At 43.9% G+C, this 25,538-nt stretch overlaps 1 protein-coding gene across 1 annotated transcript in view; it reads right to left on the bottom strand.

Moving 5' to 3' along the window:
- Positions 1 to 24,179, bottom strand: part of ELK3 (ETS transcription factor ELK3) — a 33,692-nt gene extending 9,513 nt beyond the window's left edge. Inside the window, exon 1 of the mRNA XM_069955635.1 lies at positions 23,833 to 24,179. The gene's annotated coding sequence lies outside the window, so the exon portion shown is untranslated. The remainder of the gene's footprint in view (positions 1 to 23,832) is intronic.
- Positions 24,180 to 25,538: the final 1,359 nt, after the last annotated feature.

The raw sequence follows: 25,538 nt of genomic DNA, 5'->3' as shown, positions 1-25,538 counted from the left end.
TTGATCGATGATTTATGGTGCGTTTTAATCGGCTCGTGTAAACACAGCAAGAGATTATGCGATAAACGAGAAATCGTTCATTGTGATCTTTCAACATGTTCTCAAATCATCTATGGTCGTTCGCTAAAAATTTGCAGATCGCTTCGGATAAACAGTCTTTCAAAGATTCACCCTATGTGTGATATGGGCTTAAGCCATCTTAAAAACGATCGCAATAACTATTTTTATAACGATGTATCTCTTTGTCTAAACCCTGATTGTTATAAAAACCAAATCGTTGCTTCAAAATTGTTAAACGATCGATTGAGCAAATTATCGCTCTGTGTAAACATAGCATTAGATCTGAACCTAAAAGTATTGTTAATCGTTCGCTAATCATTCACTGTAATTCCACATTCGTTCGCTCAAGTTCCGCATTTTTTCATTAATCATTCAGTGTAATTGCGCATTGTTCATTGTTTGGCTGGGATCGGAAGGAATAAACGATCATAGTAACGATCGTATATAACGACCATCGCTCTGTGTAATATGGTGAACAATTTCAGGTTAACGATAAACAATCTCGTTTGCGATCGTATATCGTTAGTCGTTAAAAATCGCTCTGTGTAGTAGGACATTTACAAGCTTCAGAAGATTGGCACCGGTAAGAGGAAGTAAGCGTTTACTGCACAAACCAGCTGATAGTTTTCCTTTCAGGATCATTTATTCAAGTAAATCTTTATTCATTCTGGGCTAATGGTGCGTTTACACAAAGAGTTTTTTTTTTTTTTTTGAATTCTAAATTTTATTCATTTTCAAAATTTTCCAAAAAGATACAAGTATACCATCAGCTGTACACTTCAGAGTAAGAACACAGCACCGTCGGGTGCGCGAACTATAAGACAAAGAGCCAACATGGCTCAACATTACCAACAGAGTTTACACCGAGTAACTCCCACAACGGGGAGGCCATCTGTGAAAATGGGGGCGACTCATCATGTGAGAGAAAAAAGAGCTGTCGCTCAGGAGTAGAGAGGAGCGAGAGGCAGTAACAACCGGAGAGGGGGGAGGGAGGGGTAAAGGGGGGAAGCTACAACACCAAGGAGCACACGAAGGGCAAGGGTGATGACAATCTGCATACACATCAACATTGGAAGAAACAAAACAGGGGAGGTGGGGGGGGAGCAAGGCACCTCACTGAGAGATGAAGGTCTTATATTCGTCGGAATCAGCGAACTGTTCCCAGTAGTACCAGGTTTGAAAGAACATGGAGTTCCGGTCATGCAATTGGGCGGTAAGGTCCTCCATATATTTCAGGTCCTCCACCTTCCGTAACCACATAGCAACGGTGGGGGGAGCCTGTTGCCTCCAGAGGGCAGGGATACAGGCCCTGGCGGCATTGACCAGATGGCGGAGAAGGGAGCGGCGATAGCCTCTCAGCGGGATGTCCGACAGGTGCAAGAGAAACAGTGACGGAGAGAAAGGTAAAGGAGAGTCAGTAAAGGTCGAGGCAATACGCCAAACCTCTCTCCAAAAGGGGACCAGTTTGGGGCAACTCCAGAAGGTATGGAGGAGGGTCCCTTCCTCACCGCAGTTTCTCCAGCACAGGGGGGACACATCAGGAAAGATTCTGTGAAGGCGGACCGGAACCCGGTACCATCTAGACAGAATCTTATAACCCGCCTCCTGTAAGCGGGAGGAGATGGAGGAGGTATGAGTACAAGTATAAATACGGTCCACTTGTGGGCCCGTAAATGAGATGTGTAAGTCTTGTTCCCAGGCGGTAAGGAATGGAGGAGGCGGCTGTTCCGGGGGGGAGCCCAGCACGGCGTATAGAAGGGAGAGAGAGTGTCGGAGAGGGCCCACACCAAGGCATAACGTTTCTAGCTGAGTGAGCGTGCGAGAAAAAGAGGATGGAGCAGGTAAGGAGAGTAGGAAGTGGTGCAACTGTAGGGCTCTCCAGAACCCTAAAGGGGCAGGGTCGGGGAGATCACGGAGTTCAGTAAGGGACACCCAGGCTGACCCCCGCAGAAAGTTACGTGCACGGAAGGAGCCAGCTTGGAGCCATTCCCGGAAAACAGGGTCAGCGGATCCAGCCGAAAACGAGGGGGAGCCGATGACCGGAAACAAGGGGGATGGGTGAGGAGCTAGAGAGGCCGAGGAGAAGTATTTCTGGCAGATCTTAAGAGTCGGGACGACTGTCGGGTGAGACCCGACCAATCTGCTGGAGTTGGGAAGCCAAGGAGCCGCCAACAGGGAGAGGGGGACGAGAGACATTTCAAGGCCGACCCACAGTTTTGATGAACAGTGTCGGTGCCAGTCTATCACCCTGACGAGGTGACTGGCTACATAGTAGTGAAGAATGTTGGGGAGGCCCAGCCCACCACGCGTCTTTGGCCGATACAAGACTGATTTCGCTATTCTGGGCTGTTTGTGGGCCCAGATGAACTTGGTCAGCAAAGAGGAAAGTTGTCTGAAGAAGCTCAGGGGCACCGACACCGGCAGGGCTTGAAAGAGGTACAGAAGTCTAGGAAGGATGTTCATCTTGAAGATGGAACAACGGCCGAACCAAGTGAAGGTGCCCCGGTGCCACCCAGACAAGTCCGCTTCAATCTTTTTCAGCATGGGAGGGAAATTAACCCTGAATAGATTGGAGATAGAGGGGGTAAGCTGGACTCCTAGATAGGATAGAGAGGATCTCGACCAGCGAAAAGGGAAAGATTCTGCGAGAGTGGAGGCCAGCGAGGGGGAAAGAGAGAGGTTCAGCGCCTCGGACTTCTGAAGGTTAATTTTATAGTTGGATAAGGTTTGAAATCTGGTAAGCTCAGAGAGAAGATTGGGGAGAGAAACCGTAGGGTGGGTGAGAAAAAAGAGCAGATCGTCCGCGTAGGCCGCTACCTTGTGGGTGACCGACCCCACTCGTACCCCCGATATATTTACGTTCTGTCTGACATGACGTAGGAAGGGCTCCAATGTCAGTATGAAGATTAAGGGGGAGAGTGGGCATCCCTGACGGGTGCCGTTGTGTATAGGGAAAGGAGACGAGAGAAGGCCGTTGACAGAGACCTGAGCCGAAGGACGTGAATAGAGAGAACCGATCCAGGCCAACATGCGGGGACCTAGTCCCAAATGTTGGAGGGTGGCGGTCAGGAAGGGCCAGCCGACTCTGTCAAAGGCCTTCTCCGCGTCGGTAGAGAGGAGCATCGTGGGTGGGGTGCCAGAGTGGGCATAGTGTATGAGATTGAGGGCCCTAGTGGTGTTATCCCTGGCCTCCCGGGTGGGCATAAAGCCCACTTGGTCTAGGTGAATGATAGGTTGTAGAAGTGGAGTGAGACGGGAGGCCAGGATCTTGGAAAAGAGTTTTAGGTCGAGGTTCAGGAGGGAGATAGGGCGATAGTTCTGACAAATGGGAGGGGTCTTTTCCGTCCTTGGGGATAACGGTAATGTGGGCGCGCAGGGAGTCGAGGGGAAGATGAGAATCGGCAGTAAGGTAATTATAGGCCGCTAGAAAGTGATCACGGAGCAGGGGAGAGAAGATTTTGTAGTACGGAAGCGTAAGCCCATCAGGGCCAGGGGCCTTTCCCGACGGGGAGGATTTGATAGCCCAGTTCCACTCCGTGGATGTGATGGGGGCCTCCAATAGGGATATGCTCTCCTCCGGCAGGGAGGGGAGGCCTGAGCTCGACAGGTAATCGGAAATCGCCGAGCGCAAAGCAACCGAAGAGGACATCGAGGGTGGAAAGTTATACAGTTCATGATAATATGAACGGAAAGCGTCTGCTATGTGCGAGGTTAAAGAGAGTTTAGAGCCCGACAGAGAGGATATGAAAGGTATAAAGGAGCGAGACCTTTGGACCCGGAGCGCACGAGCCAGAGTCTTGCCCGGCTTGTTGCCGAATTCAAAATAGTGGCGGCGGCAACGCGCCAGCGAGGCCCTGGCAGAGGAGAAGGTAAGGTCCCGGAGCTTGCTACGGAGGGCGGCCAGCTCCGCACCCACGGTCGGGGTAAGAGTCCGCTTATGACTTTTATCCAGATCAGCGATCTGGGAGACCAGTGATTTTATCTTCGCTGAGCGTTCCTTCTTAAGCCGGGATGTACTCTGATGTAACATTTGTGAGCTTCCCAGATCACTGATGGGGACACGTCGGAGGTGACGTTGGTGGAAAAGTAATTAGTTAGTTCAGTTCGCACTTCGGCGAGGACCCCCGGGTCCTTCAGTAAGGTCTCATTAAGGCGCCAGCGCCACGATCTAGGGTGCGGTAGGGGAAAAGAGAGAGAGAGAGGGAGATGAGAGCGTGATCCAAAAAGGAGATCGGGTCTATAGAGGCGGCGACCACACGGTCCAGATGAGAGTGGGAAACAAAAAGATAATCGATACGAGAGTAAGAATTGTGAGGGTGAGAGAAGAAAGTGAAATCTTTGTCCTGCGGGTGCAGGATGCGCCATGCATCCATCAACTGGAAGGAGTAAAGAGACCTTTTGGCGCGGCGCAGGGAAGAAAAGGGGAGAGAGGAGTGTCCGGACGAAGAGTCCAGAACAGGGTCCAACGCCATATTGAGGTCCCCCCCAAAAACCAACATACCCTCCAAGAAATCCTCTACCGCCAGAAGACACTGATCCAGAAAGGTTGACTGGCTGCTGTTAGGGAGGTACACTGTACCGAAGGTACATAACGTACCCGCCATCGTGCCTTTCACAAAGAGGTAGCGTCCCTCCTTATCCACCCTGTAGTCTATGTATTCCCACGAGGCTGACCGAGATATCAAAATGGCGACTCCTTTGGTTTTGGAGTCGGGAGAACAACTGTAGTACACATCAGGGAAGTTACGATCTGACAGTTTTTGCAGGCTATCAGCACGAAAATGAGTCTCCTGCAGGAAGGCCACACCGGCCCGCTTAGCCCACAGGAGTCGTAACAGGGAAGATCGCTTCTCCGGAACATTCAGCCCCTGTGCATTGAGGGAAACACAAAGGATAGACGACATCTCTCAGGGAGGTGGACGGACACACGCACACACACACCCACACACACACAGACCAGGAGAGGGACTGGGACAACAAATCAAAGGGAAACAGGTGAAGGGGCGGGGGGGAGTCGGGTAACAACAGGGGGGAGGGAGGTGGGAGTGGAAGGGGAGGAGGGGGGAGGGGAGGGGGGGGTAAGGAAACGGGGGGGAGGGAGGTGGGAGTGGAAGGGGAGGGGGGGGGAGAGGGAAAAGGAGGGGAAGTGGAGGGGAGGAAAAAAGGGGGGGGGGGAAGGGGGGAGGGAAAGGGGGGAAGGGGAACAGTGAACAGTGATGGGGACCACTAGTATGCAAGAGGACCCCCAAAAGTCAGATCAGTGATCCCTCCCAAGGACGGTCCATAAACACAGGTGACAATGTGGTATCGGGAGCATTTGCAAAGTCTTGAACAGTCCCACATAGTTATATGAAGCACAATGAGAGAACCGCAGTGTAGTTGTGGATATGCTGTGACAGCGCAACCTGGAGGGTATTCCAGAGTATCGCTTTGTACCTGTATAGCACCACACCGAGGAGCAGACTTAAGGGAGGGCGAGGGGGGAGCGGTACGTGGATGGGGAGGGAATGAGGTAGGGAAACAAAGGTGAGGGGGGGGGATAAGGCCCCCAGAAACGGAGGGAGACAGGGGAAAGATAAGGGGAGGGGGGGGGGGGAGGGGAACAAGGGTGGGGGACCCAGGTGAGAGGAGGGAGATGAACAGGTGTGGTGCAAGGGCGCTTATGTCTCGTGAGGCAGCGAGCCCTACAGCAGTCTCGAGGTAAGGGCATCTAAGGTATGAGGACAGAACAGAACACTATGCGGTCAGATCTGGCCCCCACAGGGGGGCGGCTCACGTGTCCCAGAGTCCTGAACCGGAGAATAGGAGAGAGTCGTGGGCATCCCGCTGACGGACCCGGACTGCTGAGTGCGCGGGGATGAGGCTCCCTGCAGTGCCCCATTCAGTCTTCTGCCGGTCTTCCCTGAACCGTTGGGAAGCGCTGGGGGAGAGGAGTCGGACGAGGGCCCTCTCGACGAGGGGAGCGGGAACGTCGTTGTTCGGCAGGAGGCGATCGACGTCCGGGTGCTGGTCTGGCCGCAGGCATAGGGAGGATGTACACAAAAAGATTTATCTGACAGATTTTGGAAGCCAAAGCCAGAAATGGATTTGAGGAGAGGAGAAATCTCAGTCTTTCCTTTATGACCTGTTCTTTGTTTATTGTTTATATGTGTAAACGCAGCTTAAGTAATTGACTGGTCCATGGTAAGCTATCTGTGTATAAGATAGCTGTCCATCAATGAGTAGGCCCACCCACTTGATAACCTAGCCCATATTAATCTGCCTATCCCCTCTGCACTTTAACATGGCTACAGATATGACTACATTTTTAACATGACAGGTTTCCTTTGAGATGTAATAGTTCAAGTAAAAAGGCACTTATTACATTACTGTAGCTGCTAATCCATACATAATAGTCAGTTTTTGTGTTTTTCTTTACACCCCAGGCCAATTGTCTACTTTTGGTGATCTGTAGCTATCGCACAGGAACAGATTGTGTGATAAAAGCTTTGGTTTTGCTTTTAGTTTTAGTTCTGTTTTTTTTCTGTAAGTTACTGGCAGGAAACTGGAAAACAGACCACAGGATATCTGGACTCATACATTTGCCCTAGTGTGAAATCATAGCTCTGTACTTCCTTTTCCTCCTGCGTTTATGCCACCCCACTCATCTCTGTCTGTGTTCTGCTTTAGTGCATATAATGTGTTAGGCTTTTTACCATGAGAAACTAAAGTCATGTACAGACCATACATGAAGAGAGTCCAGCTTCTGTGTCTCTGGGCACATACTGTGAAAGCACCGTGGCCAATATAGGCAAATTATCAAAATAAGGCTAGGGCTACACGGCGAACAGCTTGGTATCTCTGCTCAACACTAAAGTAGAGGCCAAAAGTCACCACGTCAGATCGTGTTGCACCGCAAGTGACAATGACCCAACAGTTACAAGCAATTAAGAGATGAGCGAACCTTGAGCATGCTAGAGTCCATCCGAATCCGAACTTTCGGCATTTGATTAGCAGTGGCTGCTGAAGTTAGATAAAGCCCTAAGGCTATGTGGAAAACATGGATATAGTCATTGGCTGTATCCATGTTTTCCAGACAACCTTAGAGCTTTATTCAAGTTCAGCAGCCCCCGCTAATCAAATGCCGAACGTTCGGGTTCGGATGGACTCGAACTCGAACCCGGTTCGCTCATCTCTACAAGCAATCCATTCTTATTTTTGGGAAAAGCAGCAATCCGCACATGCAGACGACATCTCTGTCCATTACTCTCTTAGTCATGTCCGATCTCTTAGCTTTGCCCTTTCCCATGGATACTGTGGATAGGGCATAACTTGTCAAAACAAGAGCCGCCCCTTTAGCTACTCTAAAATATCCAAAACATGTTAAGGGGATGTGCTGCAATATATATGCCATTAGCAAAACTAATGCAAGGCTGGGATTGTGGCACACTGAGCTGCCTGGAGTCTGTTTACTGCTCTGTATCAGAGATATGCTGCCTTAGAAGGGATTATGCCTCATTCGTAATCAGCATTCAGGAGAAAATGTTTTTAATGTGCACAAAATCCATAAGAAAAGAAACTTCCCATGAAGGTGCAACATTCACGCATTCCATAGGCCGTGGACCCACAGCTATGGACAGCCTATGGAAGTGCATCTAAAGAGTGTCCACAATCCACAGACCCGTTCAACAGACACTAGTGACCCTTGCCACAATTGGGGGTCTGTACTAGGACCTGTCAATTTTTTTTTTTTTGAGGCATGGATCACATAAACAGGGCCGTTTAAATTAATGGGTCAGCAATTACGGGTACACTATGGAACGTGTGAATGCAGCCTAAGACTGCTTTGTCTGCATGGTGAAAACATTCCTGTATGACCACTTTCCATATCTTAGTACAGGTTTTTATTTTATTTTATTTGGCCTCAAGTATTTATAATTTTCCAGTCTAACATAATGAAATGATTTCAATATATTATTGTAGTTTTTGTGGAGAAGAGAGATTTAAAGAAAGGAAGACATGAGCTGCATTCTAGACAATAAACATATGCAGGTCGCACACATATGCAGGATGTGGTAAAAAGTAGACGTGAACACATCTGCACCATCCATATGAGAGTTCCTGTTGAGAAATGCAGGAGATGACCAATTGTCTGAGACACTACTGCAGATGTACCACACACAAGATATAGTAGAAGGGTTACACATTTAAGCCCCAGTCTTAATAACAGTGATAACAAATACACCAAACTGCGGGAATACACAAGAACATTGTGATGCTGATCTTTCCATATGCAGCTCTGTTAATGTTTCCGTCCAGAGCATCCTCAGTGTTTCTATTGTGCTCAAGCTGTAAAAATGTTCTATATCAGGACTTCCTCCTATTATGTTAGTGAGGCGTCATGCTGGGAAATCAGCAAAAGGTAGGAATTCCTGCAGCACCACCCAGTGGAAAATATAGGAAAGACCAAGCCTACAGCCAAGCAAACATCTTATATAATGATGGGGAAGGATCATGCAGATATCAAATCACATTAACAGACCATGCAATATAAATGATACCCTCTATTCACACAATAGACATTTATAGCATTTGCTGGATGTATACCCATCAGCCATAACATTAAAACCTCTGCCAGGTGAAGTGACTTATATCGATTATCCTGTTACAATGGCATCTTTCAAGGGATAAGACACACCGCACAGCAAGTGAACACTCACTTCTTGAAGTTGATGTGTTGGATAAGGAAAAAGTTTGCAAGCGTAAGGATTTAAGTGGCAAACTGATAACTAAATAACTCGTTTAGAACATGGCAGGTCTTGTATGGGTGTTTCCTGTATGTAGTGGTTACTAGCTGCCAAATGTGGTCCAGGGATGGACAACTAGTGAATCGGCTACAGGGGTCGTAGGTGCCTAAAGCTCACTGATGAGAGTGGGAAGCACATGCATTTGGGGTTTATTAGGTGGGTGTTAGTTTTCAACCTTTGGATGTAAAAAAGCAGGTCTTCATTCTTTGACAGCAACCAAGTATCTTGAAAATGTTAAGTATGTGAAACAAATTATTTTAGAAAGTTTGTATATATCTACATTATTTACATTGAGCCTGGGAGCCTGTACAGTAATAGTAAGCACAACTGTTGTGGGGAATCATGTACCACATCCCTGCTGTTTTGAGAATTGCTGTAACTAAAGTCGGAGGTAATAGACAGGGATAAAGCGATGTAGCCTTTTTGGGGAGGGAATGAACAAAACTACAGTACTTTATGCATGTAAGATGCTGTATAGTTTCACCTACTACTTAATTCTCCTGGTCAAAAGCATATACTGTAAGTTAGAAAGTGCTTCCAATTTCCAAAATGGCCCACTATATATTTTTGCTTTGGACATTGCATCTTAAGATACAGTTATGTTTGCTAAAAAAAAACTCACATCCTAACACAATCTGATATAGTGAGATTGTAAGTGATCACACAATGAAAACAAAAAGACACTTGAGCCTTTCCCATAAAATGTCCGCTTATGTCATTGAGAGGAGATTTAGTTTTCTAGGTAAGGAAATAATGAAAACTCTACACCTGTGTTACAGTGACCTCAATATTTAAAAAAAAAAAAAACAGTTTCATCTGATTTTATAGAGTGCTGGATTAGGAGGATTTTAGTCATATGCATTGCCGAGGTGTGGATACCCCTCCTAGAGCAGGAACAAGTCAATCCAACAGCATGGAAAGTAGCTTACCTCACAGAGCAGTGGGAATATCCATGTACACTCTGGTGAAATTACATGCCTGCTTTCATCTGCCTCCTCTACTTTATTAAACTAAATAGCTTCTTAAAACAAAAAAGTTATTTTAACATTTTGAAATGTGCTTGATGAATGAAAATATAAAAAGAATGAAAATCATGCTACTCTACAAACGTGAAAGGGTACTGGTGCATGCAAGGTGGTTTGGACTTTTGCCTTAAAGGGGTTGTGTCATAAAGCAAAGTTGGTAAAATTAGATGTGTACCACATAATGTACAGGGTATGTAAGTGAAAACAAGTGTGTTGTTTAAGTAAAGTAACTTACATCCCTGTACTGTTTTTTCTCTCCCATTGATTTAATCACTCCCTGGTTTCCTCTTTGAACTGTGACCCTGCTGTTGCCATGCAAAAGTGCACACACTTTCCCATAACCCCCCTTGCCTGTGGCTAAGTGGAGCCCAACTGCTTGGACACTGCAGTTGAACTGAGCATGCCTGGCCCATCTGGCCAAACCAGAGGTTATGGAGCACGAATTTGCAACATGAACTTGCAGCTCTTCTGGCGTTATGTATCAATATGATGCCAGGAGAGCTGTAAGCGTTTAAATCTTTGCGGTAATGTAATGGTACAGCCATGCGGCAGTATCAGTGGGAATAAGCCCTTAATGGGCCATAACTAAAGGCAGCAGGTTATCATAACACAGTCAGTGGGGATTTCTATATCTATAGTTATACATAATTTATATCTCTCAAAAAGTAGTTTAATTTCATGTAATTAATCAGTTTAAGGCTATGTTCACACTCTGTACAATCAACGGCCATTGTTTAACGATACCTATGGCCGTAATTAATGATCATGACCATTAAATCCAGTCGAAGGCAGCGTTCACGGCGGAACGGCCGTTGTTCTTCGACAGCGTGTGAACATAGCCTAAATCTGGTTTTCCTAACGCCACAACCCCTTTAAGGGTAAATCACACTAGAGAATATATCTCATGGGTTTTTCACATAATAAACTACTACAATAGCCAATAAATGTTAGATCATGGGGGCATAACTCCTGCTTCAAACATTCATTCTTAGGCTCTGTTCACACTGAGCAAAATTGGCAGAATCACGCCAGCCTCCCTGTCATAATGACAGTCTATGGGAGGCTTGTGCGCCTCCTCTCCCGCGCTGAAGAATGGACATGTCCATTCTTCAGCACGGAGAGACGTAAAGAGAGGAGATACGCAAGCTTCCCATAGACTGTCATTATGATAGGGAGACTGGCGGAATTCCGCCAGGTTTGCTCCGTGTGAACGGAGCCTTACCACTGGCACATGGCCCTACTATGCAGGACAATTTTATGCAGGAAAGGTCATTATTAAGGCCCTGTTATAGACCCTTTTTAATGAGGGATGGGCCACTGACAAATGTGAGAAATCAAGGGCTGCACAAATGATCCAGTGATGGTTAATGTGGCCTAATTTGCATGATAACCAAGGTATGTAATATTCGATGGGCACTCAAGTAGCAGTCTACCTGTCTAATACCACTCTTAAGCCTTTATCACAGATCCATGTATTCGGTCAGAAAGCAGATCCATTCTTTTCTATGGCCCCATATGGCCTGTACATGTTACAGAAGTGTGTTGGGTTCGTAATCCATGCCACTAAAAAATCAGTCAAGCCATTTTGTAGCCTGAATTTGCGGAAATAATCACTGATTGAAAATGAAGGCGTCTAAGCAACTGTGGATGCTTTGCAGCTATGGATAGGGCTACGGATATGTGAAAGTGACCTTAGATACAAATTGAAAAAAACGTTATATAGGAATCAGAAATTAATTTTACTATGAAAGAGACATTTATTTTTTCATGTGCATTTGTGCCCATATAGGCAACATTTCTGTCTAATTCCCCAATAATGTATTATTGGGATAGCTATCTATAAACCCATCCTTCCACAGAACGTTCTTCTTATAGTCAGTTAAAATTAAATGAAAGTTGGGTGAACCTGAAACCACCTGGTGCCTTGAATGTCTCTTGAAGAAGCCATGCACGCTATCATGCAGAATGCTTCAATGTGGTCTCATTTATACTAATGATTTCAAGATGACCACCAGTAACCATTCCAGTGTGTCCCCTTCTTCCTGAACATGTTATTTCAAGACATTGTTTACATTATGAAAATCTAGATTGACTTTTTGTTTGGTTTTATTGACATGTAGCTAGTACGCTGGCCATTGTAGGGGTGCTAAAACATGGAAACACATTTACTTTGACTACTGCTAGAAAATATGTGCATGTAATACTTTCTTTTTTTTTTTTTTTTGCAAAGTAATGAATTAATGTTAAAATATAGTGACTCACACCAAGCAAGAATGACCTCACAAAGTAAGTGGACTCAGTATCGGCTGTGTCACCATGAGTCACCAATACCTTAACTTTTTTAATGCAACCTGGAGTACTTCTCTGAGAATTTTCTTTCATTTGATTCTCATTACTATGTGATAATGTATTATTTTTTACTTGTTTGAGTTGCCCAGGATAGATACATAAAGGGTAACAGCATATCAAATATAGATGAATCATATATATCGTATAAATCATTGACATTCGTAGGCCTCATTCAAACATAATTATTTTTCTTTTGGGACCTCAGAAATCAGGATCAGTAATGTCGTGGAGAAACCATCAGTGTGGCATCAGTGATACATCCGTTTTTGCAGAGCCACAAAAACTGACTGGAGTGTAATAAATGGCCAATGGGATGAGCCTTTCTAGGGGTTTCCATATAAGGGTGCGTTAACACTACGGAATCCATGAGGATAAGCCCTGGCGGATTCTATGCACTCGTCCCCCAGCACTCCCGCTTGAACATCTGCCGGTCCCATAGGCTCCATTCTATTCAGGCAGATTCTGCTGTCCGCCCAAAAAAAGAATTGACATGTCAATTCTTTTAGCGGACAGCGGAATCCGCCTGATCATAGAATGAAGCCTATGGGACATTCAGATGTTCAAGCGGCAGTGTGCATGAAATCCACTGGAGCTTATCTGTTTGGATTCCATAGTGTGAGCGCCCCCTATGTGTAAGTCCTACTTAGTTACAGAATGGATCAGTGGTCAAAAATGGGTCAGTTTTCAAAACTAACGTGTGGTTCACTACATTGAAAGGATCCTGATTTGCAGGCAGAAAAAACTGATATGTGGATGAGGCCTAAGTATTGAACTGAAGAAAACAGAGACAGTACAAATTTAAAGGGAAACTAACGGCAAAAAAGCCCTTTCACAGATGCAGGTCCGCCCTGCTCTTGGACCACAGCTCTGTCATAATGTACGCTGTTGAAATTGAGTGGGAACCATTAAAATACCGTATTTTCCGGCGTAAGAAGATTGTCAGGGGTTCACCTTATGCGCTGGAAAATGTTAACCCCTGCTTGATCACAGCCCGGAGAATAGAGTACTATTTTTTTCTATGCAAAATCATGGCCATTTTCTTGGATAAATTCATCAGCAGTACAACACACAACCCATGTGAAACTGTTTCTGAAAGAAAGCAGCCAAATAATATTTTTAGCTCCTCCACACTTCTATAAACCAGTGCTAATGAATGATGCATCTTAGGGAAAGCTGTCTCTGCTTTCAGGGCTACTAAAGCACTACGATAATAATCTTTCAAGGCCCAGCCCCTCCACAGCAGCACATTACATTGTAGATCATGTACACGATGTAGACATCTGAAAACCCTGGGTTGAGGAGTATCTGACTTTAGAAATGATGTTTTAGGGCCTATTCAAATAATATTTCACTTCAAAAAGAAATATTACCTTTGCAATGTTTTATCATATATATATATATATATATATATATATATATATATATATATATATATACATATACATACACTCACTGCATGTGTTTTCTTCATACATTATAAGTTGATCATCAATTATTGCCTTGCACCCACCGCTGGGGGAGATAGGAAACTCACTATACCTATAAGAGCTAAATGGTAGTTGAATAGAGCTTTGTTTACATTTGTGTTATAATTTCTGGTCCTCTGTTCTGTCACATTAACAAAAAAGCAAAAATGACAGCATATAAGCCACAAGACAGACATCAACAGCACCCAATAATGGGGGTCTGTTGGGCTCCATAAGGTTCCTTTGCAGTGTCTGTTCTTTTGATGGGAAGAATAGTGCTGCATAGCGAGATTTTCTTCCCATCAAACATGACTTAACCTCCTGACATAATATGACAGAATCTTCAACATTTTGAGCCTCCAAGGCAGATGAAAACAAAGCTTAATCTATTTCCAGCAGGCAGCCAGAATATTATCTTTTATCTGTACTGGATCCAAAGGCTCTGAATCAGAAAAACATAATATAGATATAAAATGAATTTGAAGGATTGTAAATCCCTTTAGAGTAAATAAATAGAAACATTTCACAGTTCATCACTGCATGAAAACTGGATTTCCTAAGCTCTCACAGTCCACTGATCTCCACTATTAGGAAACCAGTAAAATTCTGACTGTAGCTTTAAATATGACTTTAGAAGAAAACAACAGTGTGTAACTTAAGTCAGGAACAGCAGCAGATAGATAAAGGAAAGTACTGTAGAGTTAACACCAATCTAGGACACTAATGGCATATCCACAGGCTATGGCATAGGTGTCCCCTAGATGCAGGTTCCACCTTGGGGACGCGAATCTGCCTTTAGGTCAAAGGCTTTCAATGTTGCTCAGGACTGTTTGTGGCTGCTAGAGGTGGTATGAAAGCTGTAAACAATGTAACAGGAGACGCTATTTGGGCAACTTCCATTAACCCTTTGAAGAACAAGCCCAAAAAGACCCAGTGGACCGCGCCAATGTTCATTTTTGCGTTTCATTTTTTCCCCCTTTCCTTCTAAGAGCTCTAGCACTTTCTACAGGGCTTGTTTTTTTCAGGAATAGGTGTACTTTGTAATGGTGCCTTTCATTCTACCATAACATGTATAATGGAACCCAAAAAATATTATTTATAAAAATATAAATTGGTGAAATTGGAAAAAAGAATGCAATATGGTAACTTTTGGGGGGTTCCTGTGTCCATGTAATGCAATATATGGAAAAAGTGACATGATACCATTATTCTATAGGTCAGTCTGAACACAACCATATGTAGGTTTACACAGATTTTCAAATTTTTTTCTCAATTAAATCCTTTTTTTATTTTTGCATTAATTATTAATAAAATGGCCCTATTGTGACTCCTATAACAGTTTTAGTTTTTTACCTACGAGGCTGTATGGGGTGTCATTTTTAATTTTTATCTCCAGTTTTTATTAATACCATATTTGTGTAGATCGGACGTTTTGATCACTCTTTATTAATTTTTTTTTATATATATATATAGAATGTAACAAAAAAATCAGGAATCCTGGCGCTTTTTTCCCTCTTTTAGTTTACGCCGTTCACTTTACGGAATGACGATTGTTATATCTTAATAGATGGGACAATTACGGACACTATGGTATACAATATGTTTATTTATTCATTTTTATATGTTTTATTTATACTATGGGATGGGGGGGTGATTTAAATTTTTATTGGGGGAGGGGCTTTGAGGTATTTTTAAAAACATTATTTTTTTTACACATTTTAAGTCCCCTTGGGGGACTTTTACATGCAATCAGATTGCATACACTGATCATTGCTATGCCATAGGCATAGCGCACACGCAGAGCTTTGTTAGCTGACAAAGTAATCTAAAAAAGGTCCAACTAAATGAGATCTTCTGTACACTCCAAACTTTAAGGCTAATGACACCTTTGCACTAATAGGGGTTAACTGTTAATTTTACAAAATAACCCCTTGTTCTTTTCCAGGTACAGTAGTACACATAGAAATGCACTAGACAGGGGTCTTAAAATATCGCCTATTACTCTTCTCTATAGTTCAGCAGTTTCTGACTCAAAAAGCCACTTCTCACACCTTCTCTTCTCACACATCTCATCACTGGATAATTGTACTAGGTAGAAGCAATCTAAGGGCCCTAATACATGGAGCAATAGTCAGGTCGATTCAGTAGATTATTACTCAGTGTAATGAAGACAACTATCATTGGCTGATTATGTCTTTTGGTCCTAACCTAAAATCGTCGCCTGCTGGCTACACATCATTACGTTTAATAGTGATGCACAGCTGATGAATGTGTAAATATATATATAAAGTCCATACATACCTTTTCACGCTTCCCAGTATCTTCCTGGCTCCTGCCCAGTCCCGCAGATGCTGGTGAAACTTTAGAGCTGGTCTGTGAAGTGACAGGCCGCTCAGTCTGATACTGGGGAGCAGCAGAAGCACCAGGGATCGAGGTCAGGTATGTATGAACCCTTGGCTGCTATTGGGATGACAGATGAAGCCTTCCCTCTATCTAACTACCTAGATGCTACTATTGCTTCTCTATGGCAGGAAGCATTTGACATCATGGGTGGTATGTACAGCAGTCATGTGGACACCAGTGGCAGATTAAATGTATCATGGGCTTCGGACTGTTCACAAAACTTGCATATCTATAGCTTACCTTAGGCACCGCACTTTTATAATATCCCCTCCCCACCTATATATAAGCTCTTGATCCATAGTGCCCAAAATGGTAATAATGCCCCCTTCTGTAACCCAGTCATTCCTAGTTCCCTTACTAGCACTAGAGATGATCGAACATCGGAAAATCGTAGGTTCAATCGAACTCAAATATTCTCAAACTCAAACATTCATACGAGAAGTAGGTAATCCCAAAATTGTGCTACATATACAGTAGTTGCCAATCCCCCCAATGATGCACCACATAGTAGTGAGCCCTCCCAATAGTACCCCTAATAGTGCCCCATATAGAAGCAAGCCCCTCCAATAGTGTGCCATATAGTAGCCAGCACCCTGCCATGTGCTAATAGAGCAGTCAGATAACAAAACACACACACATACAGTGGGAGGAAAAAGTATTTAGCCAGCCACCAATTGTACAAGTTTTCACAATTAAAAAAGATTAGAGAGGCCTGTATAATTGACATCATAGGTAGACCTCAAAATGAGAAAAAAAAATCCAGAAAATTACATTGTCATATTTGTACACGGTAAATAAAATAATTTTTTTGTATTTTTGTCATTTGTGTGGGTTTAATAGGCTCTCTACAGGAAAACCATAATGAAACCATTATGAAAAGCCATAATGTAAACACACACACACACACATACACTAATTTCTCGCTTTTTGCTTTCTGATCTGTGTGAATAGCATAAATAAAACATTAAAAACATGGTGTATGAAATGGCCCTTAAAGGGGCTATCCAGCGCTACAAAACATGGCACTTTCCCCCTCTCTTGTCTCCAGTTCAGGTGCGGTTTGCAATTAGGCTCCATTTACTTCAATGGAACAGAGTTTGAAACCCCACCCAATCTAGAGACAAGAGAGGGGGGGGGGGGGGGAAAGTAGCCATGTTTTTGTTGCACTGGATAACCCTTTTAAGTTCCCTTTACATTTACAGACACCCCCCTTCCAGTCTTGTTAGTTCCCACTGTGATCCTCTGCCTTCATACAGTAGTCAGGTTCTCTCTGTGCCCCAATGTAGTAGTAAGGCCCCCATTTGTGCATTCATATAGTAGGTCCTCTCTGTGTCCTTATATAGTATAAGGCCCTTCTGTGCTTCCAAATGGTAGTTGGGCCCAGTCTGTATACATAGACTAGATACACCCTCTGTCTGTTCCTATAGAGAGGGGAGGGGGGAGGAGGAAGGAGGGAGTTACAGGCATGGAGCTGGGTGAACGCTGTAATCAGAGGTCAGAGAGGTCAGTGCTGATGGTCAGAGGAGATACAGGGTGAGATATTTGTAGATTAACTCTTTGTTGCCCTGTTTTGGTCTTTTATTTAGCTCTCTCCATAGGAGAACAATGAAGACAGGGGGGAGAGCTTCAAACTGCTTTTTCCTGATAAAAATGCCCACATTTTGTTTTGTAGACCCCGCAGCGAGCGGGTGAGTCTGAGGAGGGCCGGGTGAAGCTGCGGGGGGGGGGGGGGGGCTGCCCGGGTGATCGCTGATCGTCTGGGCAGCCCATAGGATATAGCGGTGGCGGCAGCAGGTCGCTGCTTCATAAGTCGTTTGTCTTCAACATGTTGAAAGACAATAGACTTCAACGATCAGCCGACATGAACAATGTCGGCTGATCATTGCCTCGTATTTCACGGGACGATTATCGGCCGAATACGGATAGGGCCTTAACTGAATTTAACAAAGGATAATAGATGTTACAGCATGTCTAGTGCTCTGCTGTTTATAAATTATGTTTGACACACTTATGTGGCTGAAAACTGTGTTGATGTGCAATTAGCCATGTTTTGAAAGTGAGTGGACTACAAGACTTTGCAGATAAACAGTTCTCCCTGCCAATCAGTTTTAGACTTGTTATGCTCCCCCCCCCCCCCCCCAACTGCTCTACATAAGCTGCAGGGAGGCAGAAGTGGTAAGAAGATGCACAGTAGGGGATATTGAATACAGTGGGACAGAGGGTACATGGGACAAAATAAGACCCTCTTATTTTCTGAGAAACATGGTACATATGTCTGAACTTAACTACACTGCTTACAGGGAGTTGAATATTCACTCTCCCATTGCTGTGTGTCTCTCATTCCCATGCTTTACAGTGCAGTTTTGTCAAGCTTACATGGGGTGCTGATTTTCAGTACAGTAACATCAAATTGATAATAAATAATGTAAAAATTCAGAACAAGGAAAAGAGCTTGTGACTGGCTGAGTGGGCAATCCATCAGCAGGGCCATGACGTTGCAGCAGCAGGAGGTAGGATTGTGATGTGCCATCCGGCGGCTGTCCAAGAGTGGTGAGAGCGGTTCTTCGGGGATGGGAAAATATATTTTCTTTATTATGTTCCCGCTGACACCTGCCTGTCTGTGATTTTTTCTTTTCATGGATGTGCTGCTAATATGTTGGTGCCAGATATTATAAGTTACGTCCAGTTTAGTGTACAAGAAGAGTACCAAAATCGCTGATGCTTAGGACTTCTCCACAGCGAACTTCTATCGGCAGCTGCGCCTGCACGTGGATGTTTGAAAGCCTGCATTGGGCTCCCAGGTACACTTTAGGCCCTTAAGGATGATACTAACTTATAACTAATTTCATTTCTTTCTCCTAATCTTCTAATTTAATTTTCTTCCCATATAAAGAGCCACTTGATGCCTTGCTTTTTTGTAGGATCAATTATACTTTGTTATACTTTGTATTGTAACTCTTTACTCTTTTTGAGATCTTGTTGGGGGGGGATCTTTGTTCTTTATGTCCTTCATTCAAACTTACATGTTATCTTGATTCTTCAGGTCAGTAAGATTACCATGATACACAATGTTTGTGTTGTTTTATGATCTAGCGTAAAAAAAAATAAAGTAACTTTTTACTTTTTAGATTAATGTGTAAAATGTACCTGTTCTGACACCTATAACTTTTTTTTTTTTTTGGGGGGGGGGGGGGGGTTCATTTTTTGTGACCTGATGTTTTTATTGATAACATTTTAATGCAGATGGGACTTTTTGATTGCTTTTTACTGATTTTCCTCGGGCATGTGATGTGACCAAAAAATGTCAAGGCATTTCTTTTTTTTTTCTTATGCGTTGTTGACCATACAGGATGCAAAAAAAATATTTTTATGGTTTGGACAATTTAGTACCAAATATGTTTGGTTGTGAATTTTTGTTTTAAGAAATTGGAAAAGTTGGGTGATTTTATTTTTTTTTACTTTTTTTTTCACCCCAAGACACACAACTTTCTAATGTAGCTTATTTAATAAGGGTATGTGCACACTACAGAAACCACGCAGATAACATGCCGCAGATTCCGCCACTCGTCCACACGCGCTCTCCGCCTGTCCCATAGACTCCATTCTATGGTCAGGCAGATTCTGCCGTCCGCCCAAAGAATGAAGTCTATGGGACCGGTGGAAATTCAAGTTGGACCGGCAGGGGGTGGGGGTAACAGCCGCAGTCCTGGACTGCAGAAAGCAGCCAGGATCGGAGCAGTTCAGTCTTTGAACCTTCCCATCCGCAGCAGGACGTGCCGGCATGTCCTTCTGCTGGTAGGGGTTAAGGGTTGGTTCACACATAACGAAATGCAGTGGGTTTCACCCTGCAAGTTTGCAGTGAAATCTGCTGCGATTCCCGTACAGTCAGTTTGAATACGGTTACATACTTGCAGCGGAATTTGCATCCCACTGCGAATGTGTAAATGCCACCCTTCTTAACCCATAGTGGCCTGGAAAATATATTACCAGTCCATGCTCTGGCCTTATTCTGGGGCTTCAGGCATCCTGACGTCCCGCTCAGCCAATCAGTGGCTGCGGCAGGACTTGCACTGATTGGCTGAGCAGGACATCAAGGTGTCGGGAGCCACAGAAGGAGGCTGAAACGCGGATCGGTAATGCATTCACCGGGCCGCCGCGGGTTAAGGGGGGCGGCATTTACATACTCGCAGTGGGATGACAGTAAGGGAATCGCAGAGGATTTTGCTACGAACTCGCAGCATGAAATACGCTGCGATTCCGTCATGTGTGAACCCACCCTTAATGTGTTCAAACGTTGCTGTTAATTTTGGCAGCAACATTTAAACAGTTGATAGCATGTACAGAGCGAGGAATTAAGTAATCAGAATTCCTGAAACCTCTCCATACACCGCTACCATCCTCATGACATACTGGTATGTTGGCCTAAGGGGTCCAGATTTAGCTTTGGAGGACTCCCATTTCTTAATTATCTATAAGATGTTCTACACCTTGATTAGAGTCATCTATGGTAAATTCAGTTGATTGGACATGATTTGGAAAAACCCAGCCTATATTTGGAAAGAGCCCTTGTTATATAAGGTCTAACAGTTGACAATGTATTTCAAAGCAAAAAACAAGCTTAAGGGCTTAAGGTGGAAAAAATCACTCTTTCTAGGCAGAAATGTAGGAATCAAGGCAGAGGGGTCATCTGGGGGGTCAATGGTATAAGGAACCTCCAGCCTTCTGCACTTCCCCTTTGCTCCCTGTGTGATGTAGGTATATATATATATATATATATATATATATATATATATATATATATATATTTATATTTCAGAGTAGAGCAGGGAGGTGGTTGGTAACCTAGACAACAAGCTGTCAACAAGAAGAAGAAAAGTGCAGCACATGAGGAGATTGAGGAAAGCTTGCTAAATTTAGGTATTGGCCAAAATATTAAAGGGCAACTCCAGCTGTTTATGTTTTCCCCCCCTTAATTAACACATATTACAAAGCTATATAACCTTGTAATGTTTGTTAATTATCACAGCTGGCGGTAAATTCAAACAGGGCGAAGCTATAGAGGGTACGATACCTGAGCCCAGGAGTCTGAGGGGCCTATAATAGTTTCTCTTCCTCATATGAGGAGACCAGTAGTAGAAATAATTGATTAGAGTAAGGCGCTTTGTGATAGATTTTGCACTAGGCCCTATTGGCTTAAAGTTATGCCACTGTTCAAAAGACGCTCAAACTGTGAGAAAAAAGATTCTCGGGTCTGATGAACCAAGACTGAACTTTGTGGCTTCAATTCTAAGCATCAAGTCTGGAGACAACCAGACACCGCTCATCACTGCCCAAAACCATCTCTTGTGAAGCATAGTGGTGGAAGCACCATTATGTGTTTTTACCAACTGGAGCAGTGGGACTGGTCAAGGTTGTGGGAGATCTGAGATATTATTAAAGGGAATGTACCACCAGGCCCAGGCTGAAGCACTAGAGGCGGGCCGACCCACCCTTAGTGGGAGGAAACCCTAGCCCCACTATGATAGGGTTCCATTGATTCTAATGGAGTCACGTCATGGAGGGGCTGGAGTTTCTTCCCACTAAGGGTGGGTCGGCCCGCCTCCAGTGCTTCAGCCTGGGCCTGGTGGTACAGTCACTTTAATAAAAACCTGATTCAGGGCCAAAAGTTCACCTTCCAACAAGACAATTTCCCTAAGCACAAAACTAAGACAACAGAGAAGTAGCTTAGGGACAACCCTGTCAATGTCCGTGAGTGGCCCAGCCAAAGCCTCTGACTTGAAACCTCTTATTTGTAGAAAAGAATGGCAGAAAATCCCCAAATCCAGCTTTGGAAACCTTTGGTTATCATACCCAAGAAGATTGCCAGCTGGAATCACTGCCCAGAGTGTCTCTAGTACTATTATACTAACTGGAATATAAAAGGAAAACCAAACTATCTTCTATAATTATTTGTGAGGCGCAGTCCTGTCTATGCTTGCTCAGCTGTTATTTTTCTTATATATTCTTAGATCTTTTAGCATGCCAGCTAGCATTCATCTTGTTATCATTGGTGTCAGCCTTATTTGTAGTACCTAGCATGTATGTGGCAGAGTATATATATTATGTATAAACATATGCTCATGGTAGTATGCTGGGCACTGTGGGTACACAACCAGGAGTAGCCAGCCGTGCGTAGGTGTCAGAGAAAAGTGCATATATATATATATATATACTGTGTATATATGTATATATATATATATATATATATATATATATATATATATGCTTCGTGGTGGTATACTGGGCACTGTGGGTACACAACCAGGAGTAGCCAGCCGTGTGTGTAGGTGGCAGGGCTCCTCTATAAGCCTCACAAAACCCTGCAGTGTTTGGGGAGCGGAAACTCCTAATGAGATTAGTCGCTATAGGCAGACATTACTGAGCCATGACTAAACGCGCTCCCTTCCTGCAGCCAGTGGAAAATTGAAGGGAACTTTTTCCCCCGGCAGCACCAGGTCCTGTAACCTTATAAAAGAGAGAGCCTCCCCTCCAAAAACAACACTGCAGCCTTCTCCTCTACCTTTCTGGCTCAGGCGTGATATTAAATGGCCAGAGCCTCAGAGAAATCCTCCGAAGACTACAAAGGAAGCTGCACATGCATGAACCTGAGGAGAAGGAAACCACAGAGTCTCTTTGTGTGCTCACTGACTCATTCTCAAGATGTTGTCTGCTGCCAGCTCCCAGCCGGAAGCGCATGGCAATTAGTCTTGTGTTTCCAGACAGGACAGACTCACACAACTTTCTAGAGGAAAATCCGCTCCTGTGACTGCTGCTCTCTGTGCTGTGCCCACAGACATGATGCTTACTAACTCGCAGTGCCAGACACAAGGGCAGATGCCCAGTCATTAGGACCAGAGACTCTCCCTGTCACACATGCCACTCACGAGCTATTATGGTGCCAAGACACCGGTACAGGAGATCCTGCCACACACAATAGTTCCAAGTGTTCATGTCTAGCCATTTACATCACATTCTTTCCTCCCACTACTAAGGCTACCCAGTTATTAATCCTATTACATATACCTGTGACATAGTCAGTTATGGCACTCGCCAGTGCCTAATCAGATATGTATGTATGGCTGGCACAAGTTCTGATGCCCTCTTCTTTATTATACACGCATTGTACCAACAAGTAACAACGTTCCCTACCACAAATACTGATGTCCTACCACAAGTGCCAGCCAAAAACAATGCTGCCCAGTCAGTAATAATACTCTCACCATCAGGAATCTACCAGACTCTCCCTATATCACATGCCAGTCAGACGCACAGATGCCCAGAAAGCAATAGGACACACTGTAGCCTATGCCAGTGCCTGTGTCTTGCTGTCACACTTGCTGGGCACAATCACTGATGCCCAGTGGCTTTGACATGATTCACCCTGGCACACCTACCTCACACACTGATGCCCTGTAACTAATACAATGCCACTGAGAACAGAACTGACCAGTGTCCAGCACTCCAATATTCCACATATGAGCTGGGCAATATCTGACATGCCAGTCACACCCAAGGCTGGTGAGTCGTCAGTGCCCACCCATGGTGATGTAAGGGGCACTGAGAGGACTTTATTAATACAAAATAATGCAAATCGTGCCGAGCTAAAACAAGAAAACTTCATGCAGAACCCAGCTGCCCCTCCTCCATCTTACAGACACAACACAGTAGTAAGAAGTGCCCCATGCCATCCCCTGCTGTACCTACCCAGACTGCAGCTGCTGCACCACTCTCTCCTGGGCTAGGGATTGTCTAGGAGGGCTGGGGCACACTCCCTGGCTTGTCCATGCTGTCAGTCGCCTCACTGTTGTAATGAGATCCTGATTTTCAGCTCTTTTTTCTCTCTGCTGTGTGTGTTAATGTGAGTGTGTGTGTGTGTGAGCAGGAAGTTGGAGCAGTCAGACAGAGAGCCGGCTCACTTCCTTTCCTGCATTATTCCCCAGGCGGTTTGCAGTCTGTGTAAACAGGCTTTTCCTCCCTCTCCTCTCTCCGGCCACTGATGTTCAGCATGGTTGTAATATAAGACACACACATAGTAAAACAGCAACAAAACAAAAGCTACAAGTGCTCCATCTGGCTGCTGCTCTCCTCTGCCTCACAGGGGAGGAGCCCACCAGGTCCCCACACAATCATGTCTGACTAGAAGTCCAGGCTGAGGAATACAGTCTAGTATAGGAGAGAAAGAGGGCAGGGGCCCTGAAACCCCTCTATCACACCAGGACAGCAGTGTTACCAATGGCACTGGTGGTGCCACTGGTCTACATTAGGCTTCCAAGAACTGCCAGCACCTCATATAAGAAGGAATTGCTTAAATATGGAATATATGTACATGAATAGTATAAAAGGTTATTCATGCAATACAAAACTGCTCTCAGGATGCAGAAAGCAACAAAGTGTGGATTGTAGATTTCTTCGTTGTGCCCTGTGTGTTGCATTGATTTTAGTTTTGCATTACGGGCCATGTCAACAGCCAAGTTTGATGCATTCCCATTATAAACATGAGGTTCCTAGTATGATTACTGGCATCGAGGGAATTTTTTAATTTGATCACAGATAAATATTAAAAAAAAATATATAGTAAGACAGAATTATGAGACAGCTATACATGTAGCAAGTGCTAAGTCAATGATTTTTACAAGCATTTTTTTTTAAATAGATTTTTAGGTTGTACATAATTTCTCAAAATTATTATTTATTTAAGGGGTTGTCCAGTGAAAATCTTTTTCTTTCAGCTCAACTGGTGTCAGAAAGTTATATAGATTTGTAATTTACTTCTATTTAACCCTTAGAGGACCCTGCCAATTTCAATTTTTGCATTTTCGTTTTTTCCTCCTTGTGCTTAAAAGGCCATAGCACTTGCATTTTTTCACCTAGAAACCCAAATGAGCCCTTATTTTTTGCGCCACTAATTGTACTTTGCAATGACAGGCTGAATTTTTTCATTAAGTACACTGCAAAACCAGAAAAAAATCAAAGTGTGGTGAAATTGAAAAAAAAAATGCATTTCTTTTATTTTATTTTTTTTTTGTTTTTACGCTGTTCGCCCTGAGGTAAAAATGACTTGTTATATATGTTCCTCAAGTTGTTACGATTACAACGATATATAACATGTATAACTTTGATTGTATCTGATGGGCTGTAAAAAATTCAAACCATTGTTAACAAATTTATGTTCCTAAAATTCGCTCTATTCCCAGGCTTATAGCGCTTTTATACTTTGGTCTATGGGGCTGTGTGAGGTGTCATTTTTTGCACCATGATGTGTTCTTTCTATCGGTACCTTGATTGTGCATATACAACTTTTTGATCGCTTTTTATTACAATCTTTCTGGATTTGATGCAACCAAAAATGCGCAATTTTGCACTTTGGGATTTTTTGGCGCTTACGCCATTTACCGTGTAAGATCAGGAAT

This window comes from Dendropsophus ebraccatus, chromosome 1 (assembly GCF_027789765.1).
Source record: "Dendropsophus ebraccatus isolate aDenEbr1 chromosome 1, aDenEbr1.pat, whole genome shotgun sequence".
Lineage (NCBI taxonomy): Eukaryota > Metazoa > Chordata > Amphibia > Anura > Hylidae > Dendropsophus > Dendropsophus ebraccatus.
This window is presented reverse-complemented; position numbering and strand designations above follow the sequence as displayed.